Source organism: Pogoniulus pusillus, chromosome 10 (genome assembly GCF_015220805.1).
Source record: "Pogoniulus pusillus isolate bPogPus1 chromosome 10, bPogPus1.pri, whole genome shotgun sequence".
NCBI lineage: Eukaryota > Metazoa > Chordata > Aves > Piciformes > Lybiidae > Pogoniulus > Pogoniulus pusillus.
Window position 1 is genome coordinate 36,707,364 of NC_087273.1, and position 21,527 is coordinate 36,728,890.

Genomic DNA, 21,527 nt, shown 5'->3' on the forward strand with positions numbered 1-21,527 from the left:
TAGTTTAATCTGTTTGCTATTACATAATCTCTCCTTCTCACTACACGTTCATTGTCAGAACTTGACTCCAGGGATTTGTTTCATGCAGTGTAACACTTCTTTCCCAATTATCTGTAAGGAAACACGAATGGATGTGGCAGCTGTGCAGTGATGGAGCTGTACAAGGCATTTCCTTAAGAAAGTATGTATTTTTCTACTGTGTAAGAGGACTCAAAATCCATATCTTCACTCAGTGACCGATTAGGAGATGCTTTATCCTTTAAATGATGTGAAATCCTGAACCGAAGCAGCTTTAGAAGCCAGTTTGCATAATTGATGATGCAGAAGTTGTTGAATCAGCTAGAGAGGAGAGAAACGTGACAGATGTTTGGGATACCCACATGCACAGACTACAGGCAAATTAATATGTTGCAGGTAACATGCACAGATTCTGTGGGTTATGGGAGAACCCGGACCCTTGTCCTGCATCTTGGTGGCATGTGAGCCTGTCTGTGGGGAATGACATCCACTGGATTCTTAAGTGGCTGAACGAGGCTTCTTTTAAATCATTGGCATCAGTTTGAGCCAAATATTTCTTTTGAGTGGGAGTATTTTCCTGCCAAGGATGGAACAGAACCGAATGACAAATGTGACAGTAATATTTATTAGAGAGCTTTCCACCAAGGAGTAATCTTCTCTGATCTGACCAGCTCTTAAATCTAGGTAACTTTTTCCACCTTTCAAACTGTCCAAGCAGCCATCCTTAATTGAAAAAGTGAAGAAAAACTTGCTCTCCAATTCCCCAGTTCTGTTTTCTGCTGGAGGCATCCAGTTTTGTTGATAATGATCTAAACTGTTGCATAACCAGAGAATACTGAGCCTGCTGCCACAGCCTGCTTCTTTCTTGGCACTGCTGGAAGGCTTCAAAGGGAGCCTGTGTGTGTGAGGCGACTGCTCCACCAGCAAGACCAAGAGGATCAAAGCATATGCTTAGAAATGGAAAACAATAAAGACGAGAAACGCTTGCCACACATTGCCACCCTGAATCCAGGCTCACAAAACCAAACTATTTTGAAGTTAAGGATGATTATTTCACATTTTACAGGGCAGGAAGCCATCAGGGATTTTGAAGGGAAATTCATTAAGATGTTGTTTTGTAGGTGTTTGGTACAGGGGAGATCGCTTCTCCTAGAATGGATGCATTGACAATTGTATCCACTATAATTTGTGTTGCATGAATTTGTGCTGCATCACATTGCTTGCCTGGCTCCTCTAGTGTTTTCAACTAAACTGAAATAGTTTGGAAATGTACTTGAAAGTAAGGAAAAAAATAGTAGGAAAGTTTTATGTGGCAATATTCTTTTGAAGGTTGGACAGTTGTTTCAAGATTGCATTTAATGAAGTTGGGAAAATGCAGTGGTTTGTGGTGTGGGATTTTTTACCCCTGGCTTTCTACATTTCATAAAAGATGAAGGAATTCCTCTTCATATTATCCCCCAACAATTTGGGTGAAAAATAGAGAATATTCAGGATATAGCCAGTTTATGATCATCTAATTTGCCTGTCGGTGAGTTCTAAGGATCAAGATTAATTCTTACTCCTTTTCCTTTAGTATAGTTTAAATTATGATGCAGCATAGACTTAAATAGAATGAGTTCTAGCAGGTGTGAATATAATCTAAGGACTGGAGCAACTCTGCTGTTAGGATAGGCTGAGGGAGCTGGGGTTGTTGAGCCTAGAGAAAAGAAGACTCTAGGAACAGCTTGGAGCTGCCTTCCAATACCTGAAGGGATCCTAGAGGCTGGAGAGGGACTTTTCAGGAGGGTGTCTAGTGACAGGATAAGGGGGAATGGTTTGAAGCTTGAGAGATAGTAGATTTAGACTGGAATTTCCCGTGATTGATTTTTACATCCATTGCCCCTCATCCTGTCACTGAGTATCACTGAAAAGAGACTGGCTCCATCCTCCTGACAGCCACCCCTCAGAGCTTTGTAGACATTGGTAAGGTCTCCTCTCAGCCTTCTCTTCTCTACACTAAACAGCGCCAGAGATGCTCCAGTCCCTTAATCATCCTCGTAGCCCAGTGTGACTGCTCTTGGTAGAGATGCACTGCAGGCTTGCACCCTGATAAAGTGTGTGGCACTCTTCCCACCCTTCAAGTATTTGCATTATTGTTTAATTAGAATTCTGGACTCTAGTATTAGAAACACTCCACCATTCCTGCTTTCTCCTGTCCTTTCAGAGACAGATTTCTCACAGTCTTTGTTTGCAGATTTACACATTCTAATGCACTCTTGTCTTGAAGGTGGAAGCCGTGGTTGGGATTTCTCCTTTCTTCCTTGGGCTCCTTTGCTCTCTGTGGTGGTGCCTGTTTCTTCAGTGGATCCTCCTCTGAAGGTGAGGGTGAGAAGGAAAGGATGCTCCGTTGGACCAGACCCTTTGGAGACCTCAGGGAGGTGGTGGAGGCACCATCCCTGGAGGTCTTCAAGAAACGACCCGATGAGGCACTTAGTGCCATGGTCTAGTTGACTGGATAGGGCTGAGGGATAGGTTGGACTGGATGATCTTGGAGGTCTCTTCCAACCTGCTTGATTCTATGTTTCTATGATTTCAAAGAACTTGAGCAATGCTCGTCTTTTCAAAGATAAATCAGCTGTGTTCAGAAGCTATCCTGAAGGTCACAGAAGATACTTTCCTTATACAAAACTACCTCACATCCTTTTTTGGAAGCATCAGGCTGTGGAACTTCTCTTCTTAAAGTCATGTCTTTTTAACAAGCTATTTTTCTTTGTCCTCCTTCGTGAAACAGCAGACCTGTTCTGACTGAAATGAAAGTGCTTCCAAAATTAAGACTCAGCATGAAAATTTTCAGATCAGTTTCTAAAGCACAGCAGAGTTTCAAGGGATGGGTAGTGCTCTGATCCACAACTGTAATGCTGAGAGTCAGCTGTATTGATCCCACCTCTTGTTGAAGGAGCAGTGTTGCCAGTTTATTAGTTGCCAGATGTGACTTGGTGCATACTAAATAGCTGCTTAATCCATTTTTATATTTCTGTCTGTCACTCCCTTGCGAGTCAAATAGAGCAGTGGCACTGAAGTTGAGTGTGCTTAGTGAAGCCTCCTCGTGTCCTCTTTTTGGGTCATTGAATTCTCTGCTTTTTGAGAGGCTTTTGTACTTGTGTTTTTATGTCGAGGGTATTTTTGACAGGGGGTCAGTGCTCAGAGTGCTGCTTTAGTTACTATGGAGAAGCTTTCCCACAGGAAGGCTTATGCTCTATTTTCTGAAGGTGGTCAAACACTGAATTTGCCCAACCTGCTCTTAGCTTGCAGTCCTGAAGTTCATGTCCTAACAATTATCTTTAGACTGAGAATTCCTTCTGGCTCACAACTGCTTCCTTTGAGCCTTTGCAATCTGTAGTGTCCTAATAGGAAAAAATGAGGATCAAAAGAAAAGAAGGATATGTCATCATCATCATCATAGAATCAACCAGGTTGGAAGAGACCTCCAAGATCATCCAGTCCAACCTAACACCCAGCCCTATCCAGTCATCTACACGCCTGCATATGACAAGAGAAATAGATATAGCTGGTTCCTGTTAGGATGTGACTGGCCATTAGGGACTATCGTTAATGCCTCTTTAGCTCTTATTTGTACATAGGAAGAGTTTGAACAATAAAAGCCTGGATTAGTTCTACAAACTTCAGGTTAGAAGTGTGGCTGCACTAGGCTATTTCTGTGGTGACAGAGCATCCAAGGAATTACCTCTGCTTCCTTAGGCCATATCACCACCCTTGGCCTAGGTTTCTTCTCTGCTTTGCTTAGTGCTGCTGAGTGAGAACTATCACCTGATGGTCTTGGAAGTGAGTTGATTGGAGATTTCTAGTATTTGATAGTTCCTCTGCCTGTGGGTGTGGTGTCCTTGCACAGAGTGTTAGATTCGGGTGTTCTCCATTATGTTGTGGAGCAATCAGAGTCCTTTAACTAAGTTTGTTCTTGTGGGGGCCATGCTCTGGATCTGGGCTTAAGGCAGCAGCACATGGGCTTTGGTTCATAGGAAGTTGTGAGTTCGTTCTGATGCCTTCTGTAGGTGCTTTGGTTCATAGGAAGTTGTGGGTTCATTCTGATACCTTCTGTAGGTGCTTTGGTTCATAGGAAGTTGTGGGTTCATTCTGATACCTTCTGTAGGTGCTTTGGTTCATAGGAAGTTGTGGGTTCATTCTGATACCTTCTGTAGGTGCTTTGGTTCATAGGAAGTTGTGGGTTCATTCTGATGCCTTCTGTAGGTGCTTTGGTTCATAGGAAGTTGTGGGTTCATTCTGATACCTTCTGTAGGTGCTTTGGTTCATAGGAAGTTGTGGGTTCATTCTGATACCTTCTGTAGGTGCTTTGGTTCATAGGAAGTTGTGGGTTCATTCTGATACCTTCTGTAGGTGCTTTGGTTCATAGGAAGTTGTGGGTTCATTCTGATACCTTCTGTAGGTGCTTTGGTTCATAGGAAGTTGTGGGTTCATTCTGATACCTTCTGTAGGTGCTTTGGTTCATAGGAAGTTGTGGGTTCATTCTGATACCTTCTGTAGGTGCTTTGGTTCATAGGAAGTTGTGGGTTCATTCTGATACCTTCTGTAGGTGCTTTGGTTCATAGGAAGTTGTGGGTTCATTCTGAGCCCTTCTGTAGGTTCTGTGTCTGATCTATTGAACATTAGGGTGTAGTTCAAAAGTGACAGAAAACCAGATGAAGCTGGGAACCCGATTCAGAAATAGGTTGTGAAGGGGTCTGAAAGCATTTTATTTTCATCTGCTCTGTCAGCATCCTTGCTGATTGAATGCTTACTCTTAAGCCCACTTTTCTCAGACTGGTTAGGTTGTGTGATTTAGGTTATTTTTTTGTCAAGCTCTCACCTCCTCCAGTGCCAGGAAGGCAATATTGCAGCCTTTGAAGGGCCCCGAAGGTTTGATAGCATTGTGCTGCAATGCAGCTTTCCTCCTGGTCCTGTGCAGTCCACTGTGATGTGAAGGGCAGGAGCCTTGTCTCCTCATCCTTTATTTCTTCTAAATCACCCATTTCATACCTGAGAGGGAGAAAACCTTTTGGGGCAAGGAAAAAACCCTGAAAGTTTTCCATATAGTAAGAAAAGTTGGATGAGATTTAGAGAGGGAACTGTTTTCTAGGTTATGCCTGGAGGATTATTCAGATTCAGGGGAGACTTCAGAACGTTTGGCTAAGCCTCAGCACCCTTTCAGATTCTGAACTGAACTAAAGGCAGATCAAACCCTCATAGGTTATTGGTAAATACAGAGCTAATTTGAGGACCTTTTTAGCTGGCTTTCATCAGTCTGAAGAACATACTAAGTGTTTTCTGGTCCCATTTTTTTCAAGGTATGAGATAAGGGTGGAGTAGACTTCTAAAGAGAATCTTAAGGCTTCAAAAATTGGAGGAGTAATGCTGGTTTTGGATAACCTCTGAGGAAACAGAGACATAAAAGCTGCCTTGCCCCGGGTCATGCTCCAGCTAGTTTTCAAGGATTGGGATTAGAACCAAGATTTTTTTTGCTGTCTCCTCTTCTTCCTAGCTGTAAAAATAGACATATTTTTTTGTCTGGAATTCCCATACTGAAATCCTTAAATCTGAAGTTCTTAAACTGCAGAGAAATTGTTTCCTGAGCAGATGATAGAGAAGTCCTGAAGAGTGCCAGGTTTTGCTTCCTCTTCCTCTTTTTATTTTGCGGCTCTGTCTCACTGAGTTTTGCAAGCCAAAGCTCATGAACTCTTTTCCAGAGGATAAAGGCTGGAGCATCTTGAGTATAATCATCAGCAAGCTGACAGAGACACTCTGTCAAAGTGACAGTTATTGCATATAAAAGATTAGTGATAGATGGGAAAGATTTTGTCATTGAGTCTTGCCCAAATTGTGAACATTTTCAATTGTGTGACCTTTTCCAGTTTAATTAGTGTAAATCTTAACAGCACCAGGGCATCGTGATTGCAGAAGACAAATGTTCAACTCTATTACAGAGCTCATCCCCTAGATTTGGTGTGAGGTTTGGTGTTCACTGCTGGATTGCAGAACTGGAATTTGCTCTTCATAAAGGATCATTTTGAAAAGTCAATTTCACATCTCAGTTTCTGGGGCCAGCCATGCCTCTGGTATTACTGCTGCTGAGAAAGCAGCTTGTAGTTTTTTGGTATGAAAGTCTTTGCAGCTTCAACACTTCCTTTAGTGTTGATAAAGAAAAGAGTGATTCTGGTCTGTATGGCTGCAAAACTTTCCTGCAGTTGGCCCAGCAAATTTCAATCTCTCTTTTATATCTGGTCCTTCTAAAATAGATATGAAAACTGAATTATTGATTCATAGCCACGCATATTTTTGGGGGGAGGAGAAGCAACAGAAGCAAATTACTGAAGATTCACAATGTCAGGAAGGTTGACTACCTCTCCCTGTGCTCAGTTAATGACTTCTGGTAAAGTTTCTGTCCTCTTTTGTTCTGTCTTTGGAAATGCAGTTTGCTTGCTTATGAAAAATTGTACAGTCAGGGTGGTGAGACATTGGAGCAGGTTGCCCAGGGAGGCTGTGGATGTCCCCTTTCTGGAGGTGCTCAAGGCCAGGTTGGATGAGGCCTTGAGCAATCTGGTCTAGTGAAAGGTGTCCCTACTAGTGACAGGGAGTTGAAACTAGATGATCTTTAAGGTCCCTTCCAACGCAAACCATTCTATGAATGAAAACAGTGGTTGTGTGGAAAGTGAAGATAAACTATGATAGTTTGGCATGTTCCTGTTTTGTCCTATCTATTCTTTTTGCAGCCAAATTTTCTTTCCTTCATAATAAAACTTTCTATTTTCTTTCCAAACTTCTGGCCACGATGCTGAGCTTTTTTATCCCCTCCTCCCTCTTTTCTTTTTTTCAAATAAGCATTAAAATGTATTCAGTTTCACTGTTACTGTATCAATTGACATAACTTTGAGGTTAAACCTTAATATAACACTTAGAAATATATAGATTAACACAATTTCTACCTATGTTACCATTGCATTTTAAATGCTGTCTTTAATAGTTACAAATTACAGAGGGTTATTGATGAGAAATGGCTTTTAGTGTTTTATAACTGGTTTAGAATTATGTGCACCCATTTCTATGATGGTCATGGAAAGAAAAGGATTCAGAAGTCAGTTTAGAAGAAGCAATTTCTTTTTAATACTATTTTTGGTTTTGTTATGCAAACAAACTTGTTTATACTTTATTTTCCTTTCCTGCAGTATGAAAATAGCATTTTTAGGTTGCATTTTAATTTAGTTGCTCTGTTCTGTGCTTGTAAAAGGGTTAGCTGTGGGAATATGACTGCTAGGGTGGTTTGTTTTTTGGGTTTGGGGTTTTTTTTTATGACTTGGCATTGTGTAGTGGAATAAATAATTTGCATTTGAAATGTGAAAAAGTCAACACCATTTAGGCTCCTTCCCTCTAGCAAGCTGGTTCTACCTTTCTGTCTAAGCTAATTCAGGAGGACACGTGTTTGCACACAAGTGAGGAGATCCAGCATCCTGAATGTGACAGCACATAGGAGGTCTTTACATAAGGGGTTGAGCATAGAACCACAGAACCATAGGACGGTTTGGGTTGGAAGGGACCTTTAAAGGTCATCTACTCCAACCCCTGCACAGTGAGCAGAGACATCTATAATTAGAGCAGGTTGCTTAAAGCTCTGTCCAACCTCACTTGAAACGTTTCCAGGGATGTGGCATACAACCTGGACTAGGCTTTCATGACACCTTTGAAGTGGTTCCACAGTGCATGTGAATTTTAGAAGGCTTCAGTTTAAGGAACCTCAAAATGCCATGTGAGGGTTTTTTTTCCTGAGCTTGGAAGTTTTCATCATTTTTAAAAGCTGTTTTAATTTTGGGTAACTGATCAGGTGAATGCATTCATTTGTACAAGGAGTATTTTCCCTAGCTAGTATGTGTTCACGTGGGGGTTACATCCTCACTGACAGAGATCACACTTGGAAACACTAACAAGAATGCAAATACCATAAAAATGGCATTTTCATTGGAAGGACCACAAAATCTCGTGCTTCAAGGCTTAATAGATCCCTAAGGCACTGGTCAGTGAAAAAGTGGGGTATGCTTTCTATCCGTGCACAGACTGATGTGTTCCTGGGGCATCCAGTTACGGCTGTTGTCTAAAGTTATTTGATTAGGTAGACCCTAGGTATCTAGTGGAGCAAGGTCTAAAGAATCCCAAAGGATTGCATGTGGCACTTGCTGTGCCTTTATGGGAATATTACCTTTGCCCCCTTCTTTATCACCTACGAAATTGATTACATTTTCAGTGGTATTAAATCATTATTGCAGGCTTAGGCTCTAGATGCAAATGAAACTTTTGATGAAGTCTCTGTTGATTTCGTGTTGATGTATGAATTTCAGTCAAACTATGTGAAAGTAATAGTCAAAAATGCCATTTCATTAATGTAGCAGTGAATGCCCAGGATATTTTGCTGCTCTTCTGATGATTGAAGAAGCATGGCTTTCATCCCCTTGGTATGCAATAAACCACCTGAGATGCATTCTGCCTGGAGAGCATTATAGCTTAAATAAGGAATAGCTGTGGAACTGTAATTAAATACAAATTGCAGTGCTAGAGCACACTCAACAAATTATCACTTGATGGAGGCTTCATGGTTCTGAGGAGGCTCTTTGAGATGTACGTAGGTACATTTGAATGCTCTTGCTTTAATTCTCCACTTCTGATCTAAAAGCTCACCCTGCTGCCAGCTTTCTAGTTTTCAGCTGTGCTTTTGATTTGTTTGCTTTTCCAGTTTCTCTCTCTTTTTTTCTTCTTTTCCTTTTATAGCTTTTTTTCTTAACCCAAACCTCAGAGAAACCCTTGCACATGTGTTTTACTGTTTTCTTAAATCAAGCCTTGACCATCAGGGCATGACTCTTGTTTTATTAAACTGCAACTGCTGGGAAGTTCTTGGGGGCTGGCTGAGCTCTCATGTGCTGGCGAAGTGTTCCAGGTTATCACAGCAGCCTCTGCCAGGCACTGACAGTGTTTTGCATTAACAGTGTTTATAAAATGCAGTGACACTGAGGAATAACCTCGGAAGATGAAGAGTTTGTGTTCTAGCATAAGGTATTTGTTCTAAAATTGCTAGCTGTAGTTTTGAGGATGAAACTAGAGCTGCACTGAAAGTGCAGTTCACTTTCATTTAAGTTTTCAGCTGCTGACTTTTCTAACAGTCATCAGCTGGTGCAAAATGAACTTCCCATTTCGAAGCACTAACAAAGAAGGATTCTGAATAATCAGGCCTTTGATGGTACATGAATATTTTATACCAAACTATTTACTAATTGCAAAAGCAATGTTTCTTTTTCCCCTTTCTTTTGAAAAATTAGTGTTTGTGTGAGCTCTGAGAGACTGCTGCCAAAGACCTTGTCCTCTGAAAAACTCCAGTAAAATGGGATCAGTCTGGCTGGGGTTTGGTTTTTCAGGGGGGTGTAGCTACTTGGCAGTAAGGTGATCTAAGGAAATTGGTGGTGCTGCTGCTGGGGCGGCTTTCATATGTGCAGAAGCTTGCTCCTGATCGTCTTGCTTCGTTTCCACCCTCTCGATGGGATATGAAATGCTAGGTTTGGATTGCATTTCAATACAGCTGAAGTTTGGTCTTGTCAACCAGAAGTTCTAAAGTTTGTATCTCTTGGAATTCTGTGGGAAAATGATGGATCTTTCAAAGCTGTTTGTGCTAAAACACAACTCTGATGTAAAGAATTCCTGTCAAACTTTGAGATCAAAGCCAAACTGTATAGAAGCACATTGCTGTATTACTGTGTACTAAGGGAAATATCTCGCAAGGAATTCATATTTAAAAGAGAATTAAAATAAAAAAGGATTTATAGATCTGATGGTCTTGGTTGGCAGGCAGTGAGAATCACTTGTCTCCTGTCTGAATGTAAGTGCATTAAATAGCTGAAATACTAATAGGGAAAATTGGGTGATCAGAATATTTCCATTTCATTTTTTTAATCCTCTGCTTTCTCTTTTTCTCTCTTGTGCCTCGGCTTCAACCCTCCAGTGTTTAAAAAGTTCTAATTCATTATTTGTCATCACTTCCTTAGATGATGCTCAGTATAATGTGTTCTATTTCATCATTCCTTGATTGTTGCTCTCTGATGTTCTTCAGTGCATTAATAGAAAGTCTTGGTTTAATATATTATAAATATTCTCATTTATACATCCTGTAAAAGTTAGAAGACTCCAGGCCTAGATATATATTTTTTTCTAGTGAGCACATTATAGTTACAAACATTTCCACCTTTTTGTCTGTATCTACCTGACAAGTCATATGATGCCTTTCAGCTTTTTTCTGTTTCAGCCACTACCAGACACTTGTGATTTTCTGCTTGCAGCCATTCAAGCTATCAGGTTTTTTGACAGCAATTATTCTAAATCCTCTTCAAACGAGGGCAGAGTTGCTCACAGCTTTGTCCAATTCAATATGCAGGAATTCTTTTAAATTCCTGCTGGGCTTAGAAGAGGATGAACTGGATGGTGGCATATGTTTGATCTTTCTGTTTTCACTTTAGTTAACTTCCCTCCTCCCCTCCATTTCCCCAAAATGTTTTCCAGTGCTGTTTTCCCATGAGGTTGGTGATGTCCTGTTCTTAGCATCTGTGTTCAGGTCTGACTTGAGCTGCTGGTTGAATAACTTCTGAGCTGTGAACACTGCAAACAGAGCTTTGAGAAAATGCCATTAATTTTTACAACACAGTCTCTTTCTCTTTGAATTTCATTGGGGAATATAAGAAGAGGAATATTTGTTTAGTCTTTCTCTTCTCCTCCCTTTCTTTCCCCCTTAAAGAAAGAGCCTGGGAAGTAGACTAATAGTAGTAGCAGGGAAGCACAGTACAGTTACAAATGTTCCCTGCTTTCCTTTAGACTGCATCAGTTTGTCATATATAGAGAGAGCTTGAAGCTCATCAAATGCAAACCTTTTGCTCAGGTATGGTCTAGAATTTGACTTTGTCATATTAAAACCTGGAAAAAATGGTGTGTCCTCCACTGAAGTGCTTGTTCATGGTGCAGGCTAACCTTACTTTAGTACTGCTTTGGCTAGACAGCTCTCAGTAGGCAGAATGACTGCACTGTTGGCAGTAGAAGAGAATGTGTGTTAAAGAACTGAAGAGAAAAGCTAATAATTTCCTGTGCCTGACCTCACAGGGAAACCTCTTCCTTCCCCCAAGCCAACCATGATAAAATACCATAAATTTTCTCCACATGTTCTCTCCATGCTCAAGCAGAGGCTCAGAAGGGTTGGTTGGAAGCTGTAATGAGGTCTCCTGCTCTCTGAAGAGTGGGACTGAATTTCACCTTGTTCTTTTTGGAGTGTTTGCTTTTGGCTAGACGTTTGGAGTTGTATTTGCTTATTTATTTTCTCCACAGGATATCTGCTAGTGAAGGGTAACGTTACTGGATGTACATCTCAGCACTTAATTTTTTGGCTCAGTGACCTACAGCTCCTTTTGTTGGTGTTTTGAAGGGGGAATAGATCAGTGCTAGTGCTGTGTCTTATAGGTGAGATCAACTTCTTCATCACTTAATGCTAAACCCGAAAGAGAAAGATGCAGAACAGAGAAGGTGGAATATTAACTTGCAGTGCTTATTTTGGAATTGATGTATGCAGGTTAAAGTTTGTTTCTCTATGTAACATTAGCCAAGATTTTTATAATAGAAACATTATTCTTTGTGACTGCAGCACTGAGTAAAATTAATTATGCTATGATAGGGTGATAGAAATGCCTTTTAATAAAGGTTGGGTTTTATACTGGGAGACTTAGTTATAAAAATATTGAACTGAATTGCTGGATTCTTAGTGTGAGTCCTTTGTGAAATACTGTTAAACTTGGGGTGTAGTCAGTTCAGTCTGGTTGCTTCTGTTTGTAGAATGAAAGTCTTGTGGCTTGTTTAGCATCTACTAGTTAAAAAAAACCCCAAACCTCCTGGGTTCCTCATAATGCTGATCCTGGACAAAGCCACGTCCAGGTCTGGAAGAGCAGGTCTCAGAATTGTAATTGCCAGACCAAATTCCTTAGCCTAATCTTTGAAAGACAAAGAATCCCTCTCATCCTTAGTTTTTAAAGCAGTGAGCTATGTTGTGTCTTAGAGCTGACAAAACCGTGTCAGTGGAGATGAAACACACCTTTCCTCAGGAGGGCCTCCAGTGTGGTTCAGAAAATAGCCAAGCCGCTTGGATATCTGCAGAAGTGCACAGGAGCAAGGGCTGTTGAGGGTGGCTTATAGCCTAAATTTCTGCTAATTTGCTGTATGTAATAAAAGAAGAAAGAGGAAAAAAAAACAAGTTTTCATTACAAAAATTGGTAAGCTAGTTCTTTTCAGTAATTGGTAATGAGCTGGGTCTGGATCTGTTTTGTACCCCAAGCTGCTGTGCTACAGAAATGTTTGATGTAACTGTAGGTTGTGTTTTATGATTTGAGCTCTCCTACCTTGTTGGGAAGGTAACCTTGAAAGAGCAGTGGGGGAATCGGGATTCAGTAACCACCAGAAACATAGGGTGCAAAGCTGGTTGGCAGTTATGGAGGAAAAAGTCTATTACAGCCATCTCTCAGATCAGTTCATCAGCTCTTTCTTGTGCTGGGTTGTGTCTGCACAAAGGGTTACGTTACTCTTTGGACCAGATTCCCTCCTTCTGTACACCTGTGTTTGACTGCCTTAGCAGGCTTGTTTCTGGTCAGTACAGGTGTAAGATGAGAAGCAAGGTTTCTCTTCACATTGTTTTTAAACTTCAGCATTTACCTCGTAAGTGGAATATAGACCCCCTTAAAATGCAAACTAAGAGGGAGAAAGTTGAGAATATGGACTCTTCAGAATATAAGGCTATGAATAAACCAGAGGTTAAAATACTGATAGTTAAGCTGCTTTACAAATCAGTGCCTTCAGTATATAGTGTTTAGTTTTGGGCCACTCATTACAAGAAAAACATTGAGGGGCTGGAGCATGTCCAAAGAAGGGCAGTGAGAAAAAGTCCTAGAGGAGAAAGTCCTGTGAAGAGTGGCTGTGGGAATCTGGATTGCTTAGTATGGAGAAAAGGAGGCTCAGAGGATATCTTCTAGCTCTCTACAACTACACACAGAATCACACACACACACAGAATCAACCAGGTTGGAAGAGACCTCCAAGAGCATCCAGTCCAACCTAGTACCCAGCCCTATCCAGTCAACTAGACCATGGCACCAAGTGCCTCATTCAGTCTTTTCTTGAAGACCTCCAGGGACGGTGCCTCCACCACCTCCCTGGGCAGCCCATTCCAATGCCATTCACTCTCTCTGTGAAGAACTTCCTCCTAACATCCAGCCTATACTTCCCCTGGCACAACTTGAGACTGTGTCCCCTACCTGAAATGAGATTGTAGCAAGATGGGGAGTTGATCTCATCTCCCAAGTTAAAAGCAACAGGAGAAGAGAAAGCAGCCTCAGCTTTCACCAAGGTAGGCTTAGTTCTGACATCAAGAAAAATGTCTTCCCTGAAAGGGTTGCTGAGCTCTGGAACAGGCTGTCCAGGGCAGTGGTGGAGTAACTGTCCCTGGTGGCATTTAGTAGATCTGTAGGCGTGGTGCTGAAAGAAATGGTTTGGTGGTGGACTTGCCAGTGCTGGGTTAATGATTGGACTTGATGATCCTAAAGGCCTTTTCCAGTCCAAGTGAATCTATGGTTCTCTGGTGCTAGGTTTTACATGCTGAATTACATCAATTTACATGATGAATTTTGGCTATGCAGAGGAGCTCCTGGATGTCAGTGAGAATGTCAGTAAAGTTGCTTCACACTTCAAGTCTGTCCTACAAGAAAAGGCCATTGCAGGCTGCAGTGTTGCTCTTCTGGATATGCTAATGCAGTGTGAAAGTGCACATCATGCCTGGATGGGCCCTGCTCAGAAAGCACTGCCTGGAGACCTCACTGAGTGCTAATGTGTCAAAGCAGCCAGGAGCAGAGGGCAAGTAATAACTGCTTTCTAAAGGTCACGTCTCTTGGAGTTAGCCAGGGAGCTTTTCTTGCCTGGGCTCCACACTCAAAACTTCTCCTGCTGTCTGCAATCTCAGAGCCCCTGGTTTAATGGGTAAAAGCAGTAGGGCTGGCAAAGGTGTCTAGTTTGGACAACAGGAAAGATTAAAAGATTTAAAGCCTTTAAACCTGCTCTTTGAGTTAGGATGGCTGGCAGATTTCTTGCCTACTGCAGTGTTGCCCAAAATGTGTTACCTGTTCTGGGTATTGTCTCACTCTCATTTCCAGCCTTTTCTTTTCCTTTAATTTCTCTTTTTCCTTTGCTTTCTGATAAGAAGGATATTTGCACCTCTTGGAACAAGTACTGGCGGTTGCACATGAGGATTTGCCAAGCAAAGTTCGTGGTTATTCTCACTAGGGGATGGACATTTTTAAATGATAAAAAAATGCAGCTATGATCTTTAAAAAAGAAAAGAAAAAACATTATTTGTATAATTTTGAATTTTATAGCTAAAGGAAAGGGTAATTAGATGGAAAGGGCAATTAGACACTGGAATAGACTGCCCAGCAAGATGATGGAGTTGTGAACCCTGGAAGTGTTTAAGGCACTTGGTGACTTGTTCTAGGAGATTGTGCTGGTTTGAGCCTTGTTAGAATGTTTTGGTGAGAAGAACTAGATTACAGGCTGTGAAAAGGAGACAGTGGTGATGTCTACTTCACTCATAGGCTTGCTGAGATGAATAAGAACAAGGACATAAACACAGATAACAGAGTCGCTCTCTGCCTCTCTGGGGCTTAACCTCTCTAACCTAACCTGCCGTCTGTGTGACTAATCCATCTGCTTCCTAACCCTTGTGGATGACCCTCAAAACTACCTTAAACATAAAGCAAGATCTAGGGTAAGGTAGAGTGGTGGGAGGAAGGTGGAAGGGTGGTTGGGAGCCCCTCCTGGGGATTCAGGTTTCTGGGAGGGCTGCTGTGTTTCTGTGTTGCTTTTTAACTTGTCTATTTCTGTATATAACTGTATGTGTTGTAACTACCTGCTTGTATCCTGTGCTAAGCTGTAAACATAAACCTTCATTCAATTTCCAGAGCCTCTAAATCTAGTCTGGGTGATTTTCCAAAGTGTTGGGGGGCGACTAACACCCAAACCATCACAGAGTTGCGGTGATGTTAGGTTGTAGGCTGGACTTGATCTGAGAGAGGTCTGTGCCAGCCTCAATAATTCTGTGAGTCTGTGATAATAATGCATAATATAATATATAAGCCAATCTAACAATGTATTATCATATTAGTTTTATACATATGTCTATACCTATCTTATCATTATATTAGTTTTATACTTATGCAACATAACATGACATAGCTTTTGCAGTAATGTTCATCTCTCTCCTCCAATTCCAAACCTTAGGACTTTTTTTTTTAATCTTCTTATGTTTTTAATATTTAATCTCATTCATGAAACATGGTGAGTGTAGTGTCTCAGTTGTGTACATAACATGAAATAATAAAATGCATGCAACTGAACTGTGCTTTGAAGTAGCTTACCTATCATTAGGCAGCTTTATTGGAGAGCTGGTGGTGCTTAAACACTTTCCATAAAACATGCATATCACAGCTTAAACTTTTGAGATGTTAGCATATGAATATACTTAAATATTAATCTGTTAAAATAATAACTGCTAATCTGTTGGAATGTCTTCAAGTGGCTTTTAGCAGTACCACAACATAGCAGACTTGTCAGCTATTTTTAGTGCCTTGCTGGACATTTGTATTCATAGATAACCTCTTATCCTTGACTTAGTTGTTTATAAAGAGTGTGTCTGTTGTGGATGTGTGAACTGTTTTAATTTCAAGCACACATCTGTGAGTTCTAGATGCTTTTGCTGGACTTTTTTTCTGTTGTGAGGAAGAGACTTTTCCTATTTTGTGAGGGGAAAGGTTTATCTCGTTGCTACAGTGACAGCTCTACAGGCTGAAGCAAAGCTCTACGAAGAGGAAATGCTCTTCCTCCTTTTGTTTCCTTTTTTGGTTCTTCCCAGAGAACTGTTCCTTGACCCCACTTGGTTAGTTTAGAAGCTCTGGTTCACCAGGATGGTCTGTTCTCTAAACGCTTGCTTAAAAAGGAAAAGCATTTTGAGTCAGCTCTTCTGAGTATATTTTAGTGATGCTCAGTCTTCTGTTCAACCAGTCTTTTCAGTGCTAGGCAGCTAAAGGATGGGTGAGAGTTCATCTCTCAAGCCTGTACTTTGCCACTTGTTTCTATGCACCATCTTTGTTTGCTTATTTCAGTTAGGAAAGCCAATATCCGGAGTCACTGAGGTGTGTTTGGTTTAGTTTTTTCCACTCCTGAGAGCTACTGAAGAGTGGAAGAAGTGCTGAAGGGTGGATCATTCCAAGTTTGGTATCTTAAGTTCACATTTTCTTCTCGCCTTCTCTTTGGGACACCATTTGTGGTGACTGCAGTTGCTTCCCTGTTGAAAGTTCTGTGGCCAGCAGATTGAGGCAGGTGATTTTGCCCCTCTGCTCTGTTGAGACCCTACCAGCAATGCTGGGAAAGACATAGACTTGTTGAAATGAGTGCAGAGCAGGACCACAACAGTTCCTAGGGATCTGTAGCACTTCTCCTATGAGGAGAGGCTGGGAAAGTTGGGGATGTTCAGCCTAGAGTAAAGAAGGCTCTGGGGAGATCTAGTTGCAGCCTTTCAATACTTAAAGTGACCTATCAGAAAGAGAGGCACAGTCTTTCTAGCAAGGCCTGTTGTAGGGTAGACAAGGGGTGATGGCTTTTAAACTAGAAGAAGACAGCTTTAGATAGAAGGAAGAATTTTTTTTTTGCCTTGAGGATGGTGAAACAGGTTGCCCTGAGAAATGAAAGGTGCCCCTGGAACCATTCCAGGTCAGACTGGACAGGGCATTGAGCAACCTGATGAAGTTGAAGATGTCCCTGCTCACTGCAGGGGAGTTGAACTAGATGACCTTTAATGACCTCATCCACCCCAAAGCATTCTATGGTTCTGTGATTCTGATTTAGCTAGCACACAAACTGCATGGCACTTCCTGCATGGCAGTCCTTTGCACATGTAAATCAAGGGTAGATACCTCTCTTCCTCTCCTTACAGCATGGCTTTAGGAGATCTGTGCTTTGCAAGGTCATTCTGTGATATTTGTCTAGTTTCAGCTGCCAAATGCAGTTTCCAAGGCACTTGGGTGCTTGCTTAGTGCTTTATGCTCTGTCTTTGAAGTTTCCTGCTGTCAGAAAACCCAGTGGAAGAGCAGCCAGCATCTCCAGTGTGCTATTTCCCACTGCTCCAGAATGCCTGTTCCCTGGCATTTGCAGAGATGAAGGCTTGGGCCTTATCCAGCCTCAACCCTTCTGAAGAGTTTGGAGTCTGCAAGCAAGGGAAATGCATCATTTTTGTAGTCTTGCATGCTTTTACACAGGCAAACAACTTAAAAATTAAGGAGAAGAAACCCCCTTCTTATCCTAGGAGTGTCCAGTCCACTTGGAATACCCTAATGGATAACTCACATTGCTCAGCATTGCTTGGTACACCAAGAACAGTGTCTCACAGGGAGATGAGTTTGACCTTAGCTGTTGTTCACCTCAGTGTTTGGTAAATATGACATTTAAAAGTGTTTACAGTTTTAGAACAACCACAGAATAAAGCCTGGCATTAATTTATAGCAGAAGTAAATAAAAGATCTTACTAGAATCATAGAATCAAGCAGGTTGGAAGAGACCTCCAAGATCATCCACTCCAACCTAGCACCCAGCCCTAGCCAGTCAACTAGATCATGGCACTGAGTGCCTCAGCCAGGCTTGTCTTGAACGCCTTCAGGGACAGTAACTCCACCACCTCCCTGGGCAGCCCATTCCAATGCCAATCACTCTCTCTGGCAACAGCTTCCTCCTAACATCCAGCCTAGACCTGCCCTGGCACAACTTGAGACTGTGTCCCCTTGTTCTGTTGCTGGGTGCCTGGCAGAAGAGACCAACTCCACCTGGCTACAACCTCCCTTCAGGTAGTTGTAGGCAGCAATGAGCTCTGCCCTGAGCCTCCTCTTCTCCAGGCTGCATACCCCCAGCTCCCTCAGCCCCTTCTCACAGGGCTGTGCTCCAGGCCCCTCACCATCTTCGTTGCCCTTCTCTGGACATGTTCCAGTGTCTGGAGTTGGATCCAAATACTGCCCAGATCCAGTTCCAGCCCAGAGCTGGACACAGTACTCGAGGTGTGGTCTGACCAGTGGTGAGTACAGGGGTAGAATAACCTCCCTAGTCCTGCTGTCCACACTGTTCCTGATCCAGACCAGGATGCCACTGGTTCTCCTGGCCACCTGGACACATGTTCAGCTACTGTCTACAAGCACCCCCAGGTGCCTTTCTGCCTGGTTGCTCTCCAGCCCCTCTGTCCCCAGCCTGTATTGCAGCTTGAGGTTGTTGTGGCCAAAGTGTAGAACCCTGCACTTGGCCTTGTTAATTCTCATCCCCTTGGCTTCTGCCCACCCATCCAACCTGTCAAAGTCCCTCTGCAGGGCTCTCCTGCCTTCCAACAAACTTACTGATGCTGGACTCAATCGCCTGGTCCAGATCATCAGTAAAGATATTGAGAAGGAGTGGGCCCAGCACTGATCCCTCTGTGATTACAGAATCACAGAATATTAGAGGTTGGGACGGGCCTCCAGAGATCATTGAGGTTAACCTCCCTGCCAAGGCAGGATCCACTAGAGAAGTCCACACAGGAATGCATCCAGGCAGGTTTTGCAAGTCTCCAGGGAAGGAGACTCTGGGCAGCCTGTTCCAGTGCTCTGTCAGCCTCACTGGAAAGAAGTTTCTCCTCACACTGAGGTGAAACCTTTTGTGTTCCAGTTTGCAGCTGTTGCTCCTTGTCTTATTACTGTGCACCACCAAAAAGAGTGCCCCCTTCACTTGATACCCACCCCTCAGATATTTATAGACATTAGGTCAAATGGTGTATTTTGGGGGGTGAAGTTGTTGTTAACTCCTGCATTGGAAAGCAGGATGAACTTACTTATCTCTCTGATGCCAGAAAGACCATGCCACTTATATTTACCTCTTGGGATTTTTGAAGAGTGGTGCCTTAATGGGAGGCCAAACACAATTAACAGGAGACTAAATTCAGTGAAAGCCCTCAACCCTCCAACTGTAGCATCGAGCTGCTAGCTGTGAAAGCAAAGATGCTGAAAAGGGTTTGAATTTACAGTAGTAGTGTGGGTATGGACACAGCAGTTATCGTGGTAGTTGTACCCTTTACTAGCAAGGCAGCACATCCAAAATGCAATATTTGGGTGTAACCAAAGTAGGTCACTTATACCTAACCTAGGCCATTTGGTAACCCTAAGTGTACTCCAGGAAAACTTCGCTCTTCCAGGACCTGACTGATCCAGGTTCCTTATTCATTTCCCATGTTGTTAATCGTGGAATGATCTGGGCTGGAAGGGACCTCCAAAGCTCATCTAGTCCAGCCCTCTCTGCAGTCAGTAGGGGCATCCTCAACTAGATCAGGTTACCTGGAACCCTGTGGATCCTCACCTGGAATATCTCCAGGGATGAGGCCTCAACTACCTCCCTTGTTAAGCTAAACTATGTGCTGCTTTGCCTACATAGGGGTGTGCTTTTTTCCCCCCTGCATTTCATCAGCTTCCTCTTTTCATTGCAGTGTTTTGGTAATTCAGCAAAGATTATGTGTACACCTGGTAAATTATCTTCCCTCTTCTCTAAGCATTATGATTGGGAGTTATTAGGGAAATGCAGCACTTCTCTCTTTGCTTTGGTTAAACAAAAGCCAATCTCAGTATTAACTCTTCCAGACATTTTCTTCGGTTGCCTACACAAAACATCTTCAGTACTTTTTTTTTCCCTACTGCTGCAGACCAGACATGGAGGTGAGAAAAGAACATTTTGGTTGTTATTGAGATTTATAATCAGGCACAAATAACACACAAATGATTTTATTAATGACCCAGCAAGCAGTTGCCAGCACACAGTCTGCTGCTACCTTGTTAATTATCGGCTCTACATCTTTTAGAGGAAAGCTCATGATAGTTGATAACCACCTTTTTGTTTGTAATCATTAATAACAGAAAACCAATTTAGTCTGCAGTGGCCACAGGAGGTGATAATCTGCATCAATCAATTATAAATGAAACCTTAATATTTGCCACCAAGATCACCCAGTCCAACCTAGCACCAAGATCTATCCAGTCATCTAGACCATGACACTAAGTGCCTCATCCAGGCTTTTCTTGAAGACCTCTAGGGATGGTGACTCCACCACCTCCCTGGGCAGCCCATTCCAATGGCAATTCATTCTCTCTGTGAAGAACTTCCCAACAACTTCCTCCTAACATCCAGTGGGAGGTGTCCCTGGCACAACTTGAGACCTCCAGGATCATTCCTTCATTCCTTGCCCCTTGCCATGGCCAGGGACACCTCCCACTAGATCAGGTTGCTCAGAGCCCGATCCAGCCTGGCCTTAAAAACCTTCAGGGATTTGGCTTCTGCCACCTCCCTGGGCAACCTCTTTCAGTGTCTCACCACCCTCATGGTGAATAACTTCTTCCTAACATCCAATCTGAATCTCCCCACTTCTAGTTTTGCTCCATTCCCTCTAGTCCTATCACCACCTGACAGCCTAAAACGTCCCTCCCCAGCTTTCCTGTAGGCCCCCTTCAGCTACTGGAAGGCCACAATATAGATAATACAATACATAGTAGCTAATACTACATATAATACTACAGATAATTATATCCTATATATTCTATTCTATATCACATATAATAATGATAATTTTAATCTCTATTACAGCCTGCAGATTACAAACTCAGTTAATTATGTGACAAATTCAGTTTTCACTGAGAAGTGGGATGTGCAGAGCTCAGGTGATTCAGAGAAAAAAGCTAGGAACTACTTCTGAAGCAGCTGAAGTTGTTTTTTGAAGTGTCTCAGTTGTGGGACAACTTTAAAAGGCACAGGTTGAGATGAATATTGGATCACAGTAACACCAAGGTTGGAAGAGACCTCACAGATCATCAAGTCCAACCCTTTACCACAGAGCTCAAGGCTAGACCATGGCACCAAGTGCCACGTCCAATCCTGCCTTGAACAGCTCCAGGGACGGCGACTCCACCACCTCCCCGGGCAGCCCATTCCAGTGTCCAATGACTCTCTCAGTGAAGAACTTTCTCCTCACCTCGAGCCTAAATCTCCCCTGGCATAGCTTGAGGCTGTGTCCTCTTGTTCTGGTGCTGGCCACCTGAGAGAAGAGAGCAACCTCCTCCTGGCCACAACCACCCCTCAGGTAGTTGTAGACAGCAATAAGGTCACCCCTGAGCCTCCTCTTCTCCAGGCTAACCAATCCCAGCTCCCTCAGCCTCTCCTCACAGGGCTGTGCTCAAGGCCTCTCCCCAGCCTCGTCTCCCTTCTCTGGACACGCTCAAGCATCTCAATGTCCCTCCTAAACTGGGGGACCCAGAACTGAACACAGTACTCAAGGTGTGGTCTAACCAGTGCAGAGTACA

The 21,527-nt window shown here is 42.6% G+C and overlaps 1 protein-coding gene across 3 annotated transcripts in view; it reads left to right on the top strand.

Moving 5' to 3' along the window:
• LDLRAD4 (low density lipoprotein receptor class A domain containing 4) overlaps positions 1-21,527 on the top strand; it is a 368,920-nt gene that overhangs the window by 61,420 nt on the left and 285,973 nt on the right. Inside the window, exon 1 of one of the 3 annotated variants that reach the window (XM_064150274.1) lies at positions 8,628-8,673. The exons of the other annotated variants lie outside the window; for them this stretch is intronic. The gene's annotated coding sequence lies outside the window, so the exon portion shown is untranslated. Of the gene's footprint in view, positions 1-8,627; positions 8,674-21,527 lie in introns of those variants that run through there. 3 annotated transcript variants of the gene reach the window in all.